At 36.7% G+C, this 10997-nt stretch overlaps 1 pseudogene; it reads left to right on the top strand.

Annotated features, from left to right (window-relative positions):
• LOC109244988 lies at positions 265 to 3194 on the top strand (annotated as a pseudogene).

Below are 10997 nucleotides of genomic sequence, written 5' to 3'. Positions count from 1 at the left end.
ACTTAATTTTTTCTTTTTCTGTTGTTAGCTTTTTGAATACCAATATGATTCTTCTTTTTTACAAATATTTATATGATTCCTTTGGTCTTTTGTGACTGAATAATTGGAAAGATTTCTGCTTATATGTGGAATAAGCTTCAGCTTCTGTCTTTGAGTAATTTTATGTCAAATTCTTTGTTATACTCATCTGCAATAATAATGGAATTAGGATTCATTTTCTAGGCAGTTGGTTGATATGTAATATATAGAGAATATGTTACAGAGATGGTCGATGGGATGAAGAATGTTGCAAATATGGATGTTGAATTGATAGTGGAAGAGAGTAATTTGTTTTCTGTTGGTTATAAGAATGTGGTTGGAGCTAGGAGAGCATCGTGGAGGATCTTGTCTTCCATCGAGCAGAAGGAAGAGTCTAGAGGAAATGAGCAGAACGCGAAGCGGATTAAGGAGTACCAGCAAAAAGTGGAGTCAGAGCTCACCGACATTTGCAATAATATCATGACCGTTATTGATGAGCATCTTATTCGATCATGTACTTCTGGAGAATCAACTGTGTTTTACTACAAAATGTGAGGCCCTTGTATTATATAGTTTGTTTTGAGTCAGAAATGTTGAGTTTGGTGTTTAGAAAGTTCAGAACTTCATAGGTTTTTCATTTTTGTTTAGCTCGTTTTATCTTTTGGTCAGGAAAGGGGATTATTATCGATACCTTGCAGAGTTCAAAACTGGGAATGACAAGAAAGAGGTTTCTGATCTGTCTTTAAAAGCATATCAGGTATTCAGTTACTTAAGCATGTAAGAAGAAAATTATACTGTTTTTATAAAGAAGAATACAATGATACATATTGTCTGTTGCCTGTGATCTTCCTCTTATTTCTTGGTTGATTCCTTTTTAGTGAGTGCCAGCATCCTTATCTAAAAGTAAGTGCTAGCATATGCTCTGCTCGATTGCTCCATGTCTGATTACTTAAATTGAGGCTATTCACTCTCTAGATATAGCTTTTATATTTGATCAGGCAGAGGTGATCAGGCAGCACGTGGCACGACTGCACATTTCCGAGGACTGAATGGTTGATGTTTAGCTTCATGATTTGCTAAAGAAGAATTTGATACAGTGGATAACTTTTTTATGAATGAAGACTGTTATCGAGGTTTGGCTGTGGTAATCTCCTTGAATAATTCTACTGGATTAGTTTTCATTTATTGTTTTCACCGAATCCTTTTAACTTCTAAGATGCATGGCATTGAACATAAATGTTAACATCTGCATGCTAGCTGATAACGATGTAGCTAACAAATACAGACTATAAGATTGATATACCCATGATCTATTGGTTATATCCTATGGAGCCTCAGTCTTTTGCCACAATGTCACTTGTACCAGGGGTCCTTATTGTATTTTTTTGTTTTCTTTCAGCTTCATGATGCAGCACATGGCATAAACATGATGTTTAAGTGTACAACAAATTTCTTGTTTTTCTTGTAACATCTACTAATTTGTGCAACTAGCACACTGTGTGCCCCAATTTGGTTACTTGGATGTTGGGAAACTTGATTGTTAATGTGATGTAGGGCCTCTCTCCTTGTCATTTTCTTCCATTCCCCTCTCTTCATGTTACATGTGTAGTGATTGTATTTGTTTTCTAACATGTATCTACTTCCACTTATTATTGCGTTCTAAACCTTGTGTACAGACAGCTACAACTATTGCGGAGGCTGAATTATGAACTACCCATCCCATTCGGCTGGGTTTGGCTTTAAATTTCTCTGTTTTCTACAATGAGATAATGAACTCCCCTGAAAGGTTTGTGTGGTTTTCATTAATTGAAGTCTACTCGCAACATGTTTTTCATCTCAGTTGATTAGAATCTGTTTTCATCAGGGCATGCCACCTGGCTAAGCAGGCTTTTGATGAAGCAATATCGGAGCTGGATGCCCTTAATGAGGACTCCTACAAAGATTGCACCTTGATTATGCAGCTTTTAAGGGACAATCTCACCTTGTGGACTTCTGACATTACAGAGGATGCAGGTATGTGCAAGGCATATTCTTAAGGTTGCTTTGGTGTTTACATAATCTACTAGTTGCTGGTTCATTAACTTTCTACCTGCTCTATTCTCCTCGTAGTTGCTAGGGTAAACTTGAGTCGTCATGGGTGCTAAGTTGCCTATCACAGATGAGAGATATCCTCTGAACGAATTAGTTGATCTATTCCGACCTTTAGATGGTATTTAGCGTGGAATGCACTGTACTGTTAGCACATTATTTTTGGGAATTAAAACATTAGGGGGGCAAAAAGAAGAGTTGTACTCGTCCTTTTTGTAGGGAGAAGGGAAAAATCGGGCTAGAAAATACTAATAGTTGGAGGATTTAGGATTTTTTCCTTATACAGTGTATTATCAACCGTTGGATTATTATTATTAAGAAACTCTACTGCCGTTACCAACATAGCGACAAAGTATCTAGCAGTCATACTTTGCTCTCTTGCTACACTAACAGTTGAGCAGTATCTTAAATTTGTAGATTCTTCAGATGGAAAAGACATTGAGGCTTCTCTTACACATCCAAACTCTAGTATAATAGAGTTGAGCACCTCTGCCCCCAAATGAAGTCCGTCAACAATGATGTATGCAGTTCCACGACCTTTTTGTTCCTGAAACGTTTCGTAAAATTCTTTTAAGTTTTTCCTGCCTATATAATTTTCTTACTCTGGCATATGTCCTGATATGAAATCGGGAATTAGCTAGTGGTCACAAAATCAAATTTGTGCAAACTGACTTCTTTTCCTTTTAAATCCTATAATGGGATTAATTTGATATGTTGTTCTTTTTTAGTAGCTTGCATGTACATTTAATGTCCAAATTCGGGTCTAGGTAATGTGTTTCTGTAGAAGAGCTTGGCTCATGACTAGCATCTTGTATGTCCATTATTTTCTTTTTCTTTTTTGATCAATTTATTTAGTCTAGGCATTCCAGATGAAAGGTAATGACTTTATTTATCCTCTTTTGTAGGTGGAATAGATCAAGAAATAGAAGAGGAAGGCAATGAAGATCTAGACCTTACTTAAGATGAATTTTGAATTGCTATAGATGAATGTTCTAGGAATCTTTTGTTGCCAACATTTTGAAACTTACTATCTTGAAATGTATTAAACTTATGCACTTGGGGTAGAACATTTGCTTTTATGGATATTATTAGCTTGTTGGACGAGTTACATTACTAATAGTTTTATTTTGTGATTTATTTAAATTTTAGTGTTATTATAATTTAATATATATATATATATATATATATATATATATATAAATTTATTTACAACATGAGCTATATTTCTGTTTTAAATAAACTGCTACAATAGCCTACCAGAACCGTTGCGATAGGACACAAATGGCATTCCATTAGAATGTAAACCGTTCCAATAGGTAGTTAAAACCGTAGCAATACAAACCGTTGTTATATGCATAAATAACCGTAACAATAGCTTACGAAAGCGTTGCATTACATAATATGGTAACAGTTATGAGCCGTTGCATACACATTATAGTAACGGTTTTAAACCGTCCCAATTGGAAGGAATAATCGTTCCAATAGAGAGGGAAAACCGTTGCGATAGACTTCTCTATAGCAACGGAGATGAAAACCGTTCCAAGAACCGTTCCTATAGCTCTATTGGCACGCGAGTGGATGTGACGGTCTGTAATCCGTTCCAATATGGCTGCAGCAACGGTTTATCTACCTACGGGAACGATTTTCCATGTGTTACCGTAGACCAATTTTTCAGTAGTGCAGGTTGCGGTATCGTGACTGCTGGGGACATCGTGACATATGGAATGCCACTGGTGCGTGTGGATAGCAAATGTTGGTAAGTGCAACAGTTTTGAGAGTTTTATTCCAGAACAATGTTCGTCTAGTAAGTGTATAGTATGTCAGATGCTTTCGTAATCCAAGTGCCTGCATCCAAAGAAAAATCATGAGTTTTGTATAGGGGGAGGTTAGTTCGTATCCCCGCTGGCTCTCCTTGGCCTGTTCGGCTTTGATCTGGTGATACGGTATGTATCATTGGGGTAGCATTGCTAAACAAGACGATTTTAGAAATAAACATGCATGATTTTGTAAAAATATGGCATAAGTATATAATTAAGAAACAATTTTTTAGATGAACAGACGACTGTGACGTGGCTCAAGACATTGCGACCTCTCTTGCTATGGAATTTTGAGGGTCCTCCTCAAAATTCTGCCCCAGTTAACGAGCTGATGCTTCTGATGGTTGCTTGCGATGATCGGCTGAAATTACTTTGGAATTTTGAGGGTCCTCCTAAACATTCTGCCACAGTTTCCAATTGTGGGGGGAAATGAAAATTTTTATTGAATTGTGACCGAACCCATAAGACTGTCTACGTATCCCCTCTTAAACGGGAATCAGTTCAGGCGTAGTTCAATTACATCATATAGGGAAAACATAAAAATTACACATAGTAACGTTTGACTGCATCTTAATTAATCGGCTTTGGCCAAACTTCTCCGTCCATTTCTGCAAGTATGAGGGCTCCACCTGTCAAAACCCGGTGTACCATGTATGGCCCTTGCGAGTTGGGCGAGAACTTCTCTTTGGCTTCGTCTTGATGCGGAAAAATTTTCTTTAACACCAGTTGTCCCGGTGTGAACTGTCTCGGCTTGATTCTTTAATAGAAGGCTTTGGACATTCTATTCTGGTAAAGCTGACCGTGGCAAACTGACGGCTTTTGTACCGTAAACCAACATATAGGGGGTTGCCCCAGTTGATGTGCGGATTGTGGTGCGATACCCCAATAAAGCAAATGATGGCTTCTCGTGCCACTGCTTATGCTTCTCTATCATTTTCCTTAGTATCTGCTTGATATTCTTATTGGCGGCTTCTAAGGACCTGTCCATCTGAGGTCTGTAGGTTGTAGAGTTCTTGTGTCTTATCTTGAAAGTTTCACACATAGCTTTCATCAAGTCACTATTGAGGTTGGAGACATCATTAGTAATGATTGACTCTGGAATCCCGAATCGGAAAATAATGCGGTCACGGACAAAATCCGCCACGACTTTCTTAGTCACTGCTCTGTAAGATGCTGCTTCGACCCATTTGGTGAAATAGTCAATTGCTACGAGGATAAACCTGTGCCCGTTTGAAGCGGCAGGTTCGATTAGTCCAATAACATCCATTCCCCAGGCGGCGAAAGGTCACGGTGATCTTGTTGCATTAAGCTCATTTGGTGGCACCTTTATCATGTCTGCATGTATCTGGCAGCGATGGCATTTTCGAACATACTGCATGCAATCCGTCTACATAGTCATCCAAAAGTAATCAGCTCGGAGTATCTTCTTGGCTAAGATAAAACCGTTCATGTGTGGACTGCAGGTCCCACCGTGAATCTCCTCTAGTAGTCTAGATGCTTCCTCTGTGTCGACACACCTTAATAATCCCAAATCAGGGGTCCTCCTGTACAGGATTCCTCCGCTGTAAAAGAAATTGTTAGACAATATCCGCAACGTGCACTTCTGGGTATGATTGGCAAGCTCCGGGTAATCTCCTTTCGCCAAATATTCCTTGATATCATGAAACCAAGGCTTTCCGTCTGCTTCCTCTTCAACATGGGCACAGTAAGCTGGGTGATCATGGATCTTTACTGGAATAGGATAAATGAAGTTTTTGTCGAGATGCTGTATCATGGATGACAGGGTAGCCAATGCATTAGCGAATTCATTCTGTATTTTGGGAACATGTCGGAATTCTATCTTTGTGAACCTCTTTCTCAACTTCTGCACATAATGCAGATACGGGAGTATCTTTGAGTTCTTGGTTGCCCATTCCTCTCGTACCTGATGTATGAGTAAATCTGAATCTCCGATCATTAGTAACTCTTGAATGTTCATGTCAATGGCCATCTTGAGCCCTAAGATGCAGGCTTCGTACTCAGCCATATTGTTAGTTCAGGGGAACCTGAGCTTGGCGGACACTGGATAATGTTGACCGGTTTCTGATACCAAGACTGCTCCTCTACCGATTCCTTTGAAATTTGCCGCTCCATCGAAAAACATTATCCAACCATCATATGATTCTGCAATGTCTTCACCTATGAATGATACGTCTTCGTCAGGAAAATTCATTTTCAGGGGTTCGTATTCTCCATCTACGGGATTTTTTGCAAGGTGATCTGCTAGTGTCTGTCCCTTGACCGCATTCTGTGTTACATAGACAATGTCGAAGTCACTCAACAGGATTTGCCACTTGGCCAGCTTGCCAGTGGGTATGGACTTCTGAAAGATGTACTTCAAAGGATCCATCCTTGATATGAGGTATGTAGTGTATGCACAGAAGTAATGTCTCAGCTTCTGGCCTACCCAAGTCAAAGCACAATAGGTGCGCTCCAACAGAGAATACCAGGCCTCGTACGGAGTGAACTTTTTGCTGAGGTAGTAAATGGCCTGTTCCTTCCTTCCTGTTTCATCATGTTGCCCCAGAACGCAACCGAAAGCTCCGTCCAACAGCGCAAGGTAGAGTAATAAGGGTCGACCTGGCTCAGGCGGGACCAAGGGGCGACACTTGGCTTCCAAGGTTGTTGAGAGTGAAGCAGCGGCACTTGGCTTCCAAGGTTGTTGAGAGTATTTATCTATAGCTATTCCCTTGATTACAAGCGACACTCTAGGTATCTGCTCTATGCTATCGCTCTGCTCCTTGAGCTGTTTCTGCAAAGTTAGTACTAAACTTTGTAAATCAGAATTAATTGGGTTACCTGATCCTCCATCACGAGATTCGCTGGGAGTTCCTCCACTGCCTGAGTTAATGAGTCCCAAACGCAGATTCTCTATGGTCGCGGTGTTGTTTGGAGGTGGAGTTGGTGGTACGGTTGGCAACCCACTAACAAAAGCTTGAAGAGTATTGCTGACATGTTCTGCAATTAATTCTTTCAAAGATGCATCGATATCTTGATCGTCCCAACGCTGGTCATTCATATGCGATTCAGATCTGTCAGGTGTCCCTTCTCGAGACTAACAAGAAGAGTTTCATGGTGAGGAGATTGGAGTTCCATCTCCTTGTTGATTTTGTTGATTCAACTGTTGTTGCTGATTTTGTTAGTTTTGTAGGTTTTGTTGGTTGTTGTCGTTAACGTTCGACATGATTTTTTGGCAGAATAATGGATTTGGAAAGTGAAAAGATTATCAGATTCTCGGTAACGGAACCAATTTGTTTGGCCAGAAAATAAGAATTTCGGTCAAAGCCTAATTTTAGAAGAACTCGGGTTACTGATAATCAAATAAGAAAATAATTATGTAATAAAAAAGAATTGAATCGAAAAAATAGCTAAGTGAGGAGATTGGAGTTCCATCTCCTTGTTGATTTTGTTGATTCAACTGTTGTTGCTGATTTTGTTAGTTTTGTAGGTTTTGTTGGTTGTTGTCCTTAACATTCGACATGATTTTTTGGCAGAATAATGGATTTGGAAAGTGAAAAGATTATCAGATTCTCGGTAATGGAACCAATTTGTTTGGCCAGAAAATAAGAATTTCGGTCAAAGCCTAATTTTAGAAGAACTCGGGTTACTGATAATCAAATAAGAAAATAATTATGTAATAAAAAAGAATTGAATCGAAAAAATAGCTAAGTGAGCAAGATAAAGCAAAGTGAATCAGTATTTTCTCATAATAATCCGTGTCCCCATACAAATATTATTCCTCTCCTTTTATAGCTATTTCTAAGCACTACGTTTCTTTTCTCTCATAATAGAGTCATTTTGAGCAATTAATGACATTAATGTACGTCATAATTGGTAATCGTAACTGTTTCGTGAAGATTCTATAACGTTTCCCATCATTGATGCTCATTAATTACAGATAATACGTATCTGTACCTTTTTGCTAGCTAGGTTCATTCCTTCGATGTCTCTTCAAATTATCAAGAGATCCGAGAAACCGTTCCTTCTTGTTTTCTTGTATCTTTGCCCGTACCTAATAAAGCTCGCAGCTCTTTGAATACTCTTTGCTAGCTGTCACTCTTTTATTGATCCATGTGTCTATGTCAGCACATAACTAATTCCACATGTTAACTCGATTTTCCCCAATACAGATCCTACAAGAAACTTGAGGGACGGGAACAAGTCTAAGATATTGAAAATTCCCGCGAGAGTTGCTATTCCTTTTATTGCAAAAATCAATGAGTCCGAATTGTTACAGGCCTTTCCAAGTGAAGCTTTGCAAATAATAGCACCAGTGAGCGAATAAAGACATTCACTCATATTGATTGGCGTACCACCTGCAGCTGAGATCTGTATACATCTAACTAAGCTCGAAATCTCTTCCTCCATTAGAGGATAAGTCGAGTGAACCCTTTTCGGAATTAGGAGCTCTAACGAGCAAATTTTGCGCATTTGTCTCCAGTAATCACCATATGGAGCAAAAACCAAGTCTCCGTTATTATACGTAATGGTCTTCGAGACAAGGATGTCTGGCCTATATGCAAATGTGGTATCGCTTGTTTTTATCACTTCTTTCAGCATTTTATAAGATGATATGACAACAGTTGAACGTTCGCCTAGTTTTAGATGCATCAAAGGTCCATGTTTCTCAGCTAATTCCTTGAGTGCAACATGAAGCAGGGAGCTCCTGGCCAGCTAGTGTACGTTTCCAATGAGTTGATGTTTCCATGGTCCTGGAGGTAATTTTTTTGCCCTTTTTTGATGAATAATACAAGCAGTAAAGGTAGGACAAAGAGGAAGATGATCATATAGAAAGAGACTTCCATATTGAGATAACTAACTTAATATCTCAGAGAGGTAGATGACTACTTTACTTGTGTCTAATTTATCGGCTTCATGGCAAGACTTTATAAAAGATCCAAGAAATGGGTTAGGAAGAAAAGGAGAGTTTGCTTTTTTTTTTTCTACGTCGAAAAAATTAAGTCGTATATTAAAGGTAGAAAGGTGGAAATTTAGTCAGCTGGAACAAATAAATCTATAAGAAATGGAGGGTAAATTTCACAAATTGTCATATAATTATGTTTTTTTTATCAAAGTAATATAATTATATTTATTACATAAAAATCATAAAACATTCACTAACTCGAACAAAAATTATAATAACCGGAAAATACAACTTTCCGGTATTATTTTCTTATTCCAAAATTTTATATTTTCAAACTGATAAATAATAACCGAATTAAAATAGGAATGATCCAACTCAATACCCGCATAGATAAATTATAATAATATTATTTAATCATTCCCTGAAAATACACGATACTTCTATTTGTTATTTTTCTTTTAAAGATTTTCATTATATCAAAAGCTCTCTGATTATTCATACCTTTTATTTCTTTCCTTTTTTTGTCAGAATCACATGCAAAATTCTTCGAAGAAAGATATATAAATAAATAAAAGGTATCGATAATCAGAGAGCTCTTTAAATAATATTGCTATCAATTTAAATTAAATCTTGAAAAGAAAAATGAAAAATACTAGTATCGTGTATTTTCGGGGAATAATTCACTTTTAATATTATTTTAATTTAATTATACGGGTATTAGTTTGCGCCAGGTCGGAACATATTTTAATAGAATTATTATTTATTAACTAGAAAATAAAAACTAAAAAACATGGAATAAGAAAAACTATCGAAAAGTTGTATTTTTCAGTCATTATAATTTTTGTGTGAGTTAGAAAAGTTTTATGATTTTTGTGTGAGAAAATATAATTATATTACTTTGGCTAAAAAAGTCATAATTGTCTGACCATTTATGAAATTTTACCCAAAAATAAGAGAACAGAGCCAAGTATAGCTTCCGAATACTTTTACTTTTATAAATAAAGACACAATTTATATAGATCTTATATTAACTTGTTATAATAATAATAATAATAATAATAATAATAACAATATATTAAGGATATATTATTGAACATCAATATAATACTATTATAATATTATTATAAGATATAACAACCTATAATGTCTTAAATTTTGAATAATTAAAATCATAATTTATTAAAAATAATATCAAACTACATATTTTACCTCCCTAAAAGTTAAAATAATAATTAAGTTTATCAGTAGTATAATTTAAAATATTACTCCTTCCTAATAAATATAAAGTTGCTTGCAAATAGCATGATAATAAAAGTATGATAATTTTAAGAGATATAGACCTAAGACATGAAGACTAATAACTAGTAAAAATAAAAATTTAACATATCTATTTGAAGAAGAAATGTTCGAATGATATTCACCCTTATGATGTTCTCATTTACTGATAAATATATAATACTATAGTTCGTATTTGAGTTGCTCTCAATCTTCATATTTTTATAGATAAATTCACTATTCATTTGTTAAAAAATTTAAGGGTCAACAATGTTTATTAGGAAATTTGACACATGATTTGTTTAGGAATAATTGGGCGAGTCCGGAACATTGAACGTTGCATGCATACAGAGCGCATAATTGGGCACTTGAAGCGTAATCCTTACAAAACTAAGCCCCACGTATGAGTCTTAGGATATTTTGCTATTGTCCTGCGTAGGAAAGGAGAGGGACGAGCCTCGAGTAAATCCAAAAAATATTTTAAAACATCGTCTATAAGTAACGATGATAACAAATTAGTGTAAATACTAGTACTACTTTTGAAGTTTTTAATTATATCTAAGAAGATTGATCCAAGAACAATTGGCATGCTTGTAACAGCTGCGACTTACTGGATTCTCTCGTGATAAATGATAAGAAAAAATTTAAAGAACTCACATACAAGATAGGTGTTATCCCCTCGGCTTGATTCATCGAACATGGAATGGGTGTGACGAGGGATTTACATGAAGGACCTCGGCACGACCCTATGATGATTGTGGCATCATGTTGACAAAGGTGTCCGACATGGGCATGTGTTGATGGGCATGGACTGTGGTCCGACGGCATGTGGCTAAGGTGTCAAAGCATAACAAAACCATGGAATTGGCGTGGCAATGGAAAATCAAAGACAACGG

This window comes from Nicotiana attenuata, chromosome 2, assembly GCF_001879085.1.
Source record: "Nicotiana attenuata strain UT chromosome 2, NIATTr2, whole genome shotgun sequence".
Lineage (NCBI taxonomy): Eukaryota > Viridiplantae > Streptophyta > Magnoliopsida > Solanales > Solanaceae > Nicotiana > Nicotiana attenuata.
Note: the sequence above shows the minus strand (reverse complement) of the source record. Positions and strands in the feature narration are given on the sequence as shown.